Source organism: Symphalangus syndactylus, chromosome 3 (genome assembly GCF_028878055.3).
Source record: "Symphalangus syndactylus isolate Jambi chromosome 3, NHGRI_mSymSyn1-v2.1_pri, whole genome shotgun sequence".
Taxonomy (NCBI): domain Eukaryota; kingdom Metazoa; phylum Chordata; class Mammalia; order Primates; family Hylobatidae; genus Symphalangus; species Symphalangus syndactylus.
The window spans coordinates 99,920,155-99,933,411 of record NC_072425.2 but is presented as its reverse complement, the minus strand read 5'-3'; the positions used below and the strand labels follow the sequence as shown (position 1 = coordinate 99,933,411).

Sequence of the window (13,257 nt, the reverse complement as noted above, 5' to 3'; positions counted from 1 at the left end):
AGAAAAGATGTCTGAGCTAACTGATGAAATGTGCATGCAAATAAATAAAAAAGCAATTATTTCTTTTGTTCTTTTGTTCCTGTTCTGCTAGCTGCTAAGAAATAGCTTTAATTATTTTCGTTTTAGATACCAAATAGCTTGAGATCTGGTACTACAAAAAAAGTTCTATAAATTATAACTTTTCCCCAAATTTTCTGACTCTACTTTAATCATATATTCTAAAACATTTCTTTGGATATACCTTCCAAACATTTTACTGAGTTTTACATCATATATATGTGGGTGTGTGTGTATATCTATCATATATAGTAATATATATGTGTATTATATACATGCATAATATATACATGTATGTACATAAATATACATTATACATATATAATAGTCATATGTAAAAATAATATAATGCATAATCTTATCAAATATCACAGATAATCTGAGAGGATATCTGTGTATGTTCATGTGCATGCATGCATACATGCTTAAAACTCTATTAATAATTTCCCAAACCAGCTCAATTTTCTTTGGGCCTGTTTTCCTGGGTGGTAGGCTAATTTTTCTTTTCTTTTATACATTTCTCAAGTATCTGGTGATTTGATTTTTTATTAATAGCATAAAATGAGAGGACAGGAATATTTATAGAGCCTTGTAGATATGTGAGTGGATGGGTTTACATTAGGCTGAGGAGTTAGGTAGCCACCTGTTACACTGGAATTATCTAAATACTAAATTAGAAGGCTTTACTGTGAGGTGCAATGCTAACACTAACTGTCCTAATTCTTCTAAATCCCTTATCATATCAAGTTTTTTTAGGAAGATAATCTTCTGGTATTTTGCCTGGTGTAAATGCCTGGTGGCAGATACAATTTCCTTGCCTAGAATTCCAATGAACGGCCTTGTTTACAGACTCACTTCTCTCTCCAGTCCCCAGTGTACTTTCTGTCTTTGACTACTTTCAAGCTGATATATAACATCATGTTATTTCCACACATGCACAACATCCTCATATTCAGTTTGCAGAGAACTCAAGACAATTACAAAAATACAATCTGGAAGAAAAATAAAAGGAGAAGGGTCCTAGAACTGAAAAGTACTGACGAATGTGAATGTTTGTATCAAAGAAAGAGTCCCTTAAAATTAACCAGTCAATAAGCACTGCCATCTCTAGTTTATTAAATTTACAACTGAGTGATCAAGTTAACAAATTGTGTATTGCTAATGTTTTTGAGGTGAAAATTATTTGACTTTTAGAAATCAAGGCTACATTTTCTCAATTCAGTCTCAGCTATGAGGTTATGCTCTTTCTGCTCTTCTCATATTCAAGCCACATTACTCCCTAAAGACTTAAGCCTATGCTTGTTATTTTCTCATTAGGTTACAGGGAGAATGGAACAAGTTTCAGTAGAAGAAACTTCACCTAACTGCTTTAATTCCAACAGTTCTTGAATTTCCTGAAAAATCTATTGGTAAGTTTTTAATCCAAACTCCAAGTGGATTACAAGTGTTGTAAATGCCTTTGGTTTGATATGGTGTGATGGTACATGTCAAAGTCAATTGCCATCAAGTCTAATTTATTACTTTATTGGAAAGTTGGACATCTTGAGGTTCAGCTTAATTGAGATTGCTCATGAAAAGCTATCGTCCCAGAATGGAAATATAGAGTGAATGCCACTTTAAGTGCAGGAGGAAAAAGTTTCAACCATAATGTAAAAATAGCATCTGATGAGCAGATAAGAATCCTGTGTAAGGCACGCTATTATCAGCAACCACAAGTGCTCCTACTGTAGCAGTTCTGTAGCACAAGCTCTGCAAAGGAAGCCAAAGCAATCATAAGCATTTTTATAGCAAGGCTGTTCATGCTTTTATAGTACTCATTGTGTCAGCACTTTAATTATAAAATCTCTTTTGTCAGAGATTATAGCAAAGCTGTAAACCCACCAAAATTATTCTTTAAAAACTCACTTGTTTAATATACAGTAATTGAATAATATTTTTTAATGCTTGCCAGAGTTGTCCATGTATCAAATGGAAAGCACGTTAATTAATATGTGCAATAGTAAGGCCCTTGCAAAAGTGGATGGACAATAAAAACAAAATTAAATAACTCAGAAATGTTTGGAAATATATAGCACTTATAGGCAATATGCAAATGGAAAATTGTTATAATATATACAATATTTTGTGTTAATATTTAAAAATAATAGGTTAGAGCCCACATTATAGATTACATACCATCTTATATTTTTAGTTCATGGAATTTACATAAATTGCAATTAGGTAAATACCACTGTGTGTTTTTTGAAATGTGTTTAAAATAAGACTGCAAGTCAAGAGAGACACTAATCACAACTTTCTCAGTTTTATTCCCAGTGATGTAGATCTACTTTTGCACATAGTATGTTTTCAAGTTGAATGGAGAACCAATAAACTTATGATGTATAGATTAACAAGTAACTTATTGGTCAACAAGGAACATACATGTCATTACTTTATAATAATCGCTCATTTTATCCCATCATTTCAGTTTCTGAGAAACCATATATAACTTGACATATGAATACAATCACATGTATAAGAAATTTAAGGCCGGGCACGGTGGCTCAAGCCTGTAATCCCAGCACTTTGGGAGGCCGAGGCGGACGGATCACGAGGTCAGGAGATCGAGACCATCCTGGCTAACACGGTGAAACCCCATCTCTACTAAAAATACAAAAACAATTAGCCGGGCGTATTGGCGGGCGCCTGTAGTCCCAGCTACTCGGGAGGCTGAGGCAGGGGAATGGCATGAACCCGGGAGGCGGAGCTTGCAGTGAGCCGAGATCGCGCCACGGCACTCCAGCCTGGGGGACAGAGCAAGACTCCATCTCAAAAAAAAAAAAAAAAGAAATTTATTTTACCTTAGTACACATGGATGTTTTTATTTCACTTACATAATTTTTTTATATTTATTCTGAGTAATTAGTTTCTTGTATGTCAACAGGAGAACAAATCTGGTTTTGAAGATGAATTATCTATTGCATCCAAATATGGGTTTTGTTGCTAAGAAAAACATTTAGCCTCGTTTTTTGAAAATTCTAATGTTATCTTCCACTTTAAAATACTATTAGAATAGGTTCTAATTGTGAAGTTTTTATACAACAACATCCGGATCTAAATCATCAAATGAAGTGTCCTAGACTGCAGAGACAAGAACATCATGTAGGGTTATCTTTCGCTAGTCCACAGGGGGCAGTGATGCTGGGGGCAGGGCATCAGGAGTAGTTAGGGAAGAGGACTTTTATTGTCTCCAGTGGTGCTGTTATTCAAAATTCTATTAAGATTAATATAATTTAATTTAATTCTCTACTAAACTTAGTATATTTAAAAGTTAAGTTTTAGGTAATATTTAAAATGTTAAAAACATTTTAATTTAAACTGAGGAACTGAATTTGTAAATGTATTTGCTGTCCTTTATAGGAAATCATGATGAAATAATGCTAATATAAATTATAAAACATTTTGAAACATTCCTTTCTGTACAGGTGACAAAAACTGATCAAACCCTCGAACCTCACATTAGATCTGACACAGCTTGTCTCACTTGTAAACCCTTTTTTTAATCCCCATCATCATATATGTCATAAGTTGAGAATGGTGCTTACCTCAGATCCAGAGCCAATGGCTATTATCAGATTGTGTCACAACATTAAAACTTTTAAACTATGAAGTGCTTTTTATAGAAATTTTTCTATAACATTACATACAAAGTATAACTGTAGCTTGCCTGACAGAGCGTCTTGAAGATAAATTGTTGCTTAGAATGGTTTAAAGTGAAAGAAGTTTATGCAAAAGAGCTCTTCAAAGACTGTAACATTGGTGAATTTCAAATACCACAGCCTATTGCATTTGTGTGTGTGTGTGTGTGTGTGTGTGTGTGTGTGTGGTGAGGCCACCTGAAATCTACTCTGTTAGCAAATTTCCAGTACATAATTCAGTCTTATTAATAGTAACTGCGCTGTACATTAGATCTCTAGATTTATTTGTCCTACCTAACTGTAACTTTGTATCCTTTAACAACATCTTTATATTTCCGTCACCTCCCTGCACCTGGTAATCACTGTACTACTATTTGATGCTTCTTTGTATTTGACTTTTTAAAATTCTGCATATAAGTGAGATTACGCAGTATTTATTTTCTGTGTCTTGCTTATTTTGTATAATGTCTTCCAGGTTAATCCATATCATTGCAAATGGTAGGCTCTCCTTTCTTAGAACTGAGTAACATTTTATATTGCTTCTATATCTTAGCTATTGTGAATAATGCTCCAATACAGATGGGAGTGCAGCTATCTCTTTGAGGTACTGATTTTATTTCCTTTAGGTGTATACCCAGAAATGGAACTGTTGAATCACATGGTAATTTTATTTTTAATTTTTTTAGGAACCTCCAAACTGTTCTCAATCATAGCTATATCAATTTACATTCCCAATCATGTACAGGGTTCCCTTTTCCTCAAACCCACCCCAACACTTGCTATTGCTTCTCTTTTTGGTAATAGCCATCCTAACAAGCGTGAGGTAACATTTCATTGTGGTTTTAATTTGCATTTACCTGATGATTAATGATGTCGATCACATTTTTATATACCTTTTGGCCATTTGTATGTCTTCTTTTGATAAATATCTATTTAATTCATTTTCTCATTTTAAATTGGGTTATTTGGCTTTTTTTCTTACTGAGTTGTATGTTCCTTATACATTTTTGACACTAACTATTTATTATATTTTTCAGATGGTTTCACAGCAGTTTGAATGTTTTAAACGATAGTAGTTTCACCACCTAAGAAGTTGTCTTTCAAAAAGAAGACCAAAGAGGAAGATATAAAAAGACTGATTTTGGTGTATCTCTAGGATATTTCCTAAGAACTGGTATACAATTGGTCTAGATATTTGAGCAAGTCTGAGTTGAAGCATAGGCAGGTATGTTCAATATGAAATTAGGCTTATCAGCCTGATTTGATTCTTCCTCGGACTGGTAAGAACTGAGGACATAAGGGCTGAGGACATGAAGGTCACCCTAGACAGCCATCTTGTGCTGAACCTGCTTTTTGGCGGGTAAATTCTTGCCAACCCCTAATCATTTCTGCTAACTCCCTTTGTACTTCCAGTACCAACGTACTCAATTAAAGATCCAGACTCATCTCTTACAATAGTAAAACATACCTAAGATCAGGCTATAATGTTTACACAAGTTTATTATTACCTTTAGTATTTTATTCAAATAGTATCACAAAGCATTAAAAATTTCAGAAATAAACCTATAGACACACCCCTAAAACTTTATATGAATATCTCTGGGGCAATAGGCCATGGTTCCCTGCAGGTTAGTGGTGTATTGTTCACTAGCTGTTAAATTATTCAGTGCTTACACAGTCTCCAAACCAAATGTATACTTTTCTTTTTTCACTCCCATTATCTACGTAGTCACCATAAAATAGCAATATTTACCAAAAATATCTCTCATATCTGTTCATCTTCTCCAATTCAATAGAATTGTCAGTGCTAAAAAATCTACTATTTAGCTTAAGCCTCCTCCAATTATTTATTTTTCATAATGGGAGACAGTGTAGCACAGCTATTAAATATACAAGTTCTAGACTTAGACTGTGCATGGTTCAAATTAAGATGTGACTAGTGGTGTCATCATTGCCAAATTACCTAATTTCTCTGACGCATTGCAGAATTAACAAAAAGTACAATAATTATGATGCCTACTCCTGCAAGCATTAAAACAAACATGCCTATATACATATATATGTAAAATGTGTTTTATAATATCTGGAACAAAAAGTCCATTCAATAAATATTAGCTACTAGTATTATTGCCATTATTATCTCCAAAATTTAGCTCAAATATTTCTCTTTCAGTTACAATTTGAATATCTCTGGGAAAAATGTCAATCATTTTACCCTGTCTTGTGATGTCATCTTGTGAAATGTATTCTTTTTTTGGCACTGATAATTTTAAATGGATGAAATTTAAAATAACAGGTATTCTCTCTGAAGAACAATTTATGCAACTTGAAGATGGTCCAAATACAAATCATATCTGATAGTTAACCAATGATACTGACATCTGCCTTCCTGAAAGATCAATAAGATTGGAGAAGATTATTATAATTGGATGAGTGATGACATCACAGGGCATTTTCTATCTGTAAATGATAGAAAATGGTGTTCACACTTACCTGGGAAGTAGATTTCTAATATGGATAGAATGTAAAAGATTTAAAACGTGTATACCTCTCTAGATTTTGAAGTGTTATTATAGTCAAACTAATAATAAGGCTTAACTTTAAGTGAAAAAAAACGAGAAAAATGTGCAGAAAATATCTACTATATATTATATTGTGATAAATGACAGCTACTATCAGTTGCTAATAAATTGAACTGAAATAGCAGGATATAAATAAAGAAAAGATCTATATCTAGCCTATTTAAATCTTGCTTCTTAATGGAATTTTATCATTACTTCACTTCTCTATTTTATAGTACATTCTATAAGTTATTTTTTTAAATTTACCACATAAAGGAGGCTTTCTATTAAGAGCTTGCTAATGAAATTACAAACTGAAACATGAGTCATAACTGACATGAACATTTGAAAGAATACATTAATTCACTAATCTAGCTGATGATCAAGAAAGGGATGCAGGAAAGAACTGACAATCTGTGCATATATAGAGTGCCAGATATCCCATGCTGAACATTTATACAGTAGAATAAAATAAAAGTAGTGGCATTGCTAGAGCAGCCATGGCTTAATAAGCCTGGACCACAGACTGGCTGGTTCTTTAAGATAAAATCAAAATATGAAGACTTTGAGAAACCACATTATTTCTTTTTATATAAATATTTCTTTTTAAATTAGTAATTGACAAATGTATGTGCCTTCAACAATTGCAGATTACAAAATTTCAGAACAACACTCCTTCTTAAGAAAATTAGAAAACTGTAGGAAAAAATTCTTCTTGAAGGCAAAAGACAGCTTGGTGCTGTTATCCCAGTAGTTAGTGAGTTCTCTCTCTCCAGGACTGAAGTAGTTCTGGCAGAAATGTATTAATTCCCATGAGAGTGGATTTTTATAAAGCCAGGATGGTCCCTCAGGCTTTCCCCTCTTTGCACATGTCTACTCTCTTTTGACTTTTTGCACCATGTTGTGATGCAACAGGAAAGCCCTCACCAGAAGCCAGGGCCATGCTCTTGAACTTCTCAACCTGCAGCAATGTGAACTAAACAAATTTCTTTTCTTTATTAAGAAAAAAGAGTAAAAATAAATAATTGCTAGGCCCAGATCAAGGAGAAGACAGAGATCCAGAGATAAGGGCTTGATATCTGGAACTTACTCAACCTTGGGGTGTTTGCTTATTCTAAGAGATTCATAGCACATTAATTTATAGCCTCCTCTGCTAAAGGAACAAAGGTGGAAGAACATGTCCACCTAAATGTGGGAGGCCTTATTAAATTATGTGAATTTGTATGAGACCCAAGAGGGCTATAGCCTTAAAATAAGGCTAAACTAGAAGTTAACTGCTCCTCCCCAAGACTTTATCCCAACTCCAAATTATTTTAATACCTGAAATTCTATTAAGATGGTTCTAGATTGTCAATGCCCCAGACACATGAGAGAAGTAAACATAAAACTTTTGTGTATGAAGATGACATCTTAAGCCATCAATTATTTCACAACTTAGAAAATATAATGTGTATCACAAAATTAAAAATGAACAGTGATAGAATTACATGATCAGAGAAATAAAAACAACAAAAAATAGATTCATAGGTTCTCCATATTTTAGAGTCATTAGACATGAGCTAATGGACATGGGCTAACTACACTTAAAAGTATTCAGGGTGCAAAAATATTCTTCAGAAATTTTGACAGAAATAGTAGAAAGTCTAGAATTAAGAGTGACAATAACAAAAATTAAAAACTCAATGGATAGTCTTCACAGCTCAAAAGAAGAAAATATTCAAACTGAATTGTGGAAAGATAAAAGAAAGAAAAATATTTAAAAAGGTATATTACATAAAGGATAAGGTGAAAATTTCTAACACACAATTATTTAGATTCCCCAAAGGAAAAGAAAGAGAGGATGGGACAAACTCCTTATCTTAATATCTGAAGACATGGTGACTGATAACTTTTCGAAAGTAGTGACTGAACAAGCCACAAATTCAGGCATCCCTAAAAATTCCCCATTTTTAAAAGAAAAGAGAAATGTAATTTAAATTGTGTTCTAGTAATATTTCTGAAAACCAGAGGACAAAAGCAGAATATTTTAAAGGCAACAACAGAAAGATTGTCTTCAAAGAAAAGTCAATAATACTAAGAAGCTATTAGCCAATTCGATAGAGACTAGAAGATAAACCCTTTTGAAATGACATTTTAAGATGCTAAAATATAGCTGTTAAATTAGAATTCTATGGCCATTACAAATATTCACTAAGTATTAAGATAAATACATTTATGGACAAGCAAAACAGAAAATACATCTCTGAAAAATCTACAGCAAAGGAAAAACTAAAGGGAAGTCTATAGGAAGGAAGAAAAATGTACAAAAATTGCATTTTGTAAAAGCAAAAAAATAAAATAAAATAAAAAGCAAGAAAAGAAAAATGTTCCATCACCTGCTGACATTCACATATATTAAGGAACACAATGGTAGCACATAACTAATGATGCAGTAATAAAATTCAAAGGTCCTTAACAAAAGGTAAGGCCCCAACTAACATTAGACTTTGGTAAGTCAAGATTAATGTGATAATTTTTAGGTTAAACCCACAACATATTTTAAAAGCAGGAAATGAGCAAACAAAGAAACCTACAACAAGAGTGAAAAATAGAAAGATCTCAGTAAAATAAATTTAAATCCAATTATATTAGTAATTACATTAAATATAAATGGATAAAAATCTAATCAAAGAAAAAGTTGCTATACTTGATTTTCTAAAATCACAGTTCTATTTGCTATTTACAGAAAATTAAAATACAGAAAACATAATAAAATAATGCAAAAAAGTTATGCTACATAAAGACAAATTAAAATAAAACTGATGTAACAGTATTAACACGGAAAAAGGAAACATTTAGATAAAGAGCATTCCTAAAGAAAGAGAGGAAAATTTCATAGTGATAAAAGATTCACTGTAACAGAAATATATAATTCTAATTTTGTTTTCAACAAATTAATATTAGCTCACTATATATGAAACAAAAGATTATAGAACCAAAAATAGAAAAAAACTGATTCTGTAATTATATTTTTAAATGTTAGTGAAATTCTCTCTTTGATAGAACAAAGGGTACAAGTTAATAATAATTGACTAGAAGAGCTAAGCAACATTAATAAGAAATATAACTTAATGAAGATATTATAGTGTGTATACTAAGTGCTATGTCATTGCATGCAAGAACTACAGCATATTGACATACGAAGTTTCAGAATTGAACTGAGAGTGTGTTCTCTGATTACCATGCAATTGAGGTTAAAAAAATACTGAAAATTTAACTAGAAAAAATAAAATATTTGAAAATTAAGCTACACACATTTATATAACTCAGGGGATAAAATGGATCACAATGTCTATTAATAACTATGTTGAAGTTAATAATATTTAAAATACTACCTATCAATCTTATGGGAGACAGGGAAAGCCATACTTAAAAACAGTCTGCAATATATCTATCTGTATTTGTGTGTGTGTGTGTGTGTGTGTGTGTGTATTAAGAGATTAAAAATAAAAATGAAGTAAATTCTAATAAAATATAAGGAAATAATTAAAATGGTAATCAAAAGATACACTAAAATAGTGTTGCTCAAATTAAATAATCATTCATTATAATATCTCTTAGAAAATACAAACACAAAAGAAATTTTGAAATTCAATACATGACATCCATAAAAATGTGTAGCACACATTATATTTAATGGTAAACTGTTCAAAACTTCCCCTTGGAAATCAGGACAAGACACTTATTACCATCTTTCTCACTATTTAAGAACGTAGCTTAAGTCCTAGCCAGTGCAGTAATAAAATACACATAAATTATAAATTTAAAAAAAAGTAAGGAAGACATGGAAAAACTATTTTATTAGATGATAGGATATGACATCTAAATATCCAAAAGGAAGCACAGTAATATTCCAAATTAATAAGTCAGTCTGTCGGAATATCATGAACAGTATCAAAAACCAATTACATATCTACATACAAACATTTCTACTGATATACACACGTTCAAGTGGTAAATAATATAAGATGCCCATTTACAAAACAATAATATAAAAAAGCAAGCTAATAAAAGCTTTTAAGACTTCTACAAAAACAATAAAATATTAAGAGGAATTTTAGAAAAACTAAGATGAAGAAATTCCCTGCCCATATTCTACCCTCAATCCTTTTAAACATCCAGTGGTGAGAATGCTGTTAATTCATTATAATACAATCTACTTCTTTAAATAAATTAGAAGCCATTTTGGAACAGCTCTTCACATTGATTATTTTTCTTTATATTATTTAAATTTTTAATTTTTTTCTCCAATACGTAAAAGTTTAACTTTCACTTATTCTATTATCTTCAGTTCCAGTTATCTTTTTAGTGGTCTCTAATGTATACTTTAGGCTAGGCATGGTGGCTCACGCCTGTAATCCCAGCATTTTGGGAGGCCAGGGCGGGTGGATCACCTGAGGTCAGGAGTTCGAGACCAGCTTGGCCAACATGGCAAAACCCCGTCTACACTAAAAAAAAAAATGCAAAAATTAGCTGGGCGTGGTGGCACGTGCCTGTAACCGCAGCTACTCAGGAGGCTGAGGCACGAGAATCACTTGAACCTGGGAAGTGGAGGTTGCAGTGAGCCAAGATCACACCATTGCATTCCAGCCTGAGCCACAAGAGTGAAACTCCATCTCAAAAAAAAAAAAAAAAAAAAAAACTAATGTATAATGTTTTTATTATATTTCAAATTTTGTCATGATTTTTTTCAACTCTCTTATATCCATTTCTTTCTAATCATATTTCTCTTAATCTGATCCATATATCTGTTTATAGTATAATGTTCCTTTTTCATAAGTAATCATATTTAATTGGGACATACTATGTATGACAAATAATTTTTAAAAAATTTATTATGGTCTCTGTACTAAATCATTTTCTGACAATCTGTTCTTTCTCTAAATAAATATGCTCTCTTTGCTTTTGCAAAATTGTTCCATAGGTCATATGTAATTGTTCGCTTTTTAATTATTCTTGAATAATAGTAATTATGACAATAGCTCAATTTTTAAATGCCAAATGGATGCCAAATGCTGTATAATCTTTAAAATAACTCAACAGTTACACATGTGGGTAGAAAAGCTGAGGTTTGCATCCATATTTATGTAATTGCAATGCCACCCACACCAAACAATTGCATGTTAGTCCTCCTTGAAGGAGATCTTTCCAAACCTATATTAATCACATAGCCTCTTTGTTTGGATAGCCTTTCGTCTCTTCTGTGTCAACCTGGACAATCCCTTTATCATATCTAAAACAAAATAGCAGGCTGCAATGTTAGGAATTTTAATTGTATGTTCAGACTCTTGTAAGATTTCATTTAATTATTTCTATAGATCTATCTTGAAATCTCCCTCTCTACCTACTATTTGTTTTACTGCATGCATAGTGGATGAAAAGTATGTGAAAAATACTGCACTACTCTAAAAGATCTCTAGATGTTTCTGTCAAAAAAAAAAAACCTCTTTATTTCCAGAAAACACACCTGTGGTACGCAATACCTAATTATCAGCATCCTCCATATCTTGCTTAGTTGGTTTCTGGGAAATGCAGCTTTTGAATGGTTGTTGGGGAGAAGTATTGCTGGAAGAAATGGATGAGAGGGAATCATGTCTTTGTTATTTTGAAAAACTCAGTCATGTAATGCTTCTTGTAACTTATGCTTCTGAGCTAGAGTCTAGAGACCAGATTTAGAGGAGGCAGGAGCTTATTCTGACCCATAGAAGACAAGATGTGTTGAAAGGCAACTGTTTATTTCAATTCAGTTCCATTAGTCTTGCAGAAATTCTCTTTAGATTACAGCAGTAGTTTTGTCCATTTTTTGTCCATTTTTCTGTGTGAGTTTCAGTATATATTTCAATGGAAAATCAGGGAAGGCTATGACAGCCTTACCACATGCCATTTTAGGCCTCTGTATTTATTCCTGCAATCTTCTACATATCTTTCAGGCAGAGGTACGATTTGAAAGGCTTGCACAAACTGTTTTATGCTACTTTCCTACTTGATTTTAAATGATGAAGAATAGTGCTTAAAATTCTTTAGAAAATAGTCTTGGTTTGACAACATACCAATGGGATTTGAGAAAAATCTTACATTCCTTTACTTCAAAATGAAGTTAGCTTTAGGAACATCTCAGTTAGTAGTCACTAGATCATGAATGGTCAAACCTTTGGAAGAAGAGCCACAGAATAAAGTTAATTAAAAGGAAAGATTTCAGGGGTAATAAAAGAGGAGACAGAAATCTTTTGGCAAATAATATTAAGTATCCAGTATTCAATGCAGACCATTTGAAGAGAAGTGGTATAAGGTAAAACACTTGAAAAGTATATTTTTAGAACCACTAAATATTAGAGTTAAAAGGAATTTAAATGTGTCTGTTCAACCACCTTTCTTTCTTCAGTTCTCACAGCTACCTGCCAAATAGTAGTCCAACCCATGCTTAATAATTCCAATGATCCATTTCATTTTTAAGCTTTTCTTTTAATGCTTTTACAGAGTTTAAACTTGTCACCACCCTAGGAGTTCAAGACCAAATCGGGATACAAAGTAAGATCCCCCCAACTCTACAAAAATGTTTTCAAAACTTAGCTGGGCACGGTGACAGAAGCCTATGGTCCCAGGAATTTGAGGAACAGTGAGCTGTGTTTGTACCACTGAACTCCAGCCTACACAACACAGTGAGACCTTGTTTCTTTAAAAAAAAGAAAATCTGTCACCACATTACTTTGTATTTAGGAATTGACAAAACAGAAGGATAAAGAAATTCATCAAGAATGTTGTTGGCTAGAAAAATATAAAGAAGGTAAGTTATTCCAGAAAATAAAAAAGAAGTAATTACAAATTTGAGAGCTTTCTATATTTATAAAATGTAAAATTGAAAAAAAGTTGGGTTTTGTGTTTCTCCAATGAACTCTGAGCATTAAATATGTTGGAATGTAGAC

The 13,257-nt window shown here is 32.4% G+C and overlaps 1 long non-coding RNA gene across 1 annotated transcript in view; it reads left to right on the top strand.

Moving 5' to 3' along the window:
- The window catches only part of LOC134736246 (uncharacterized), a 31,801-nt gene extending 25,475 nt beyond the window's left edge, over positions 1 to 6,326 (top strand). Inside the window, exons 3-5 of the long non-coding RNA XR_010120143.1 lie at positions 1,375 to 1,466; positions 4,361 to 4,395; positions 4,772 to 6,326. This is a non-coding gene — a long non-coding RNA (uncharacterized lncRNA). The remainder of the gene's footprint in view (positions 1 to 1,374; positions 1,467 to 4,360; positions 4,396 to 4,771) is intronic.
- Positions 6,327 to 13,257: the final 6,931 nt, after the last annotated feature.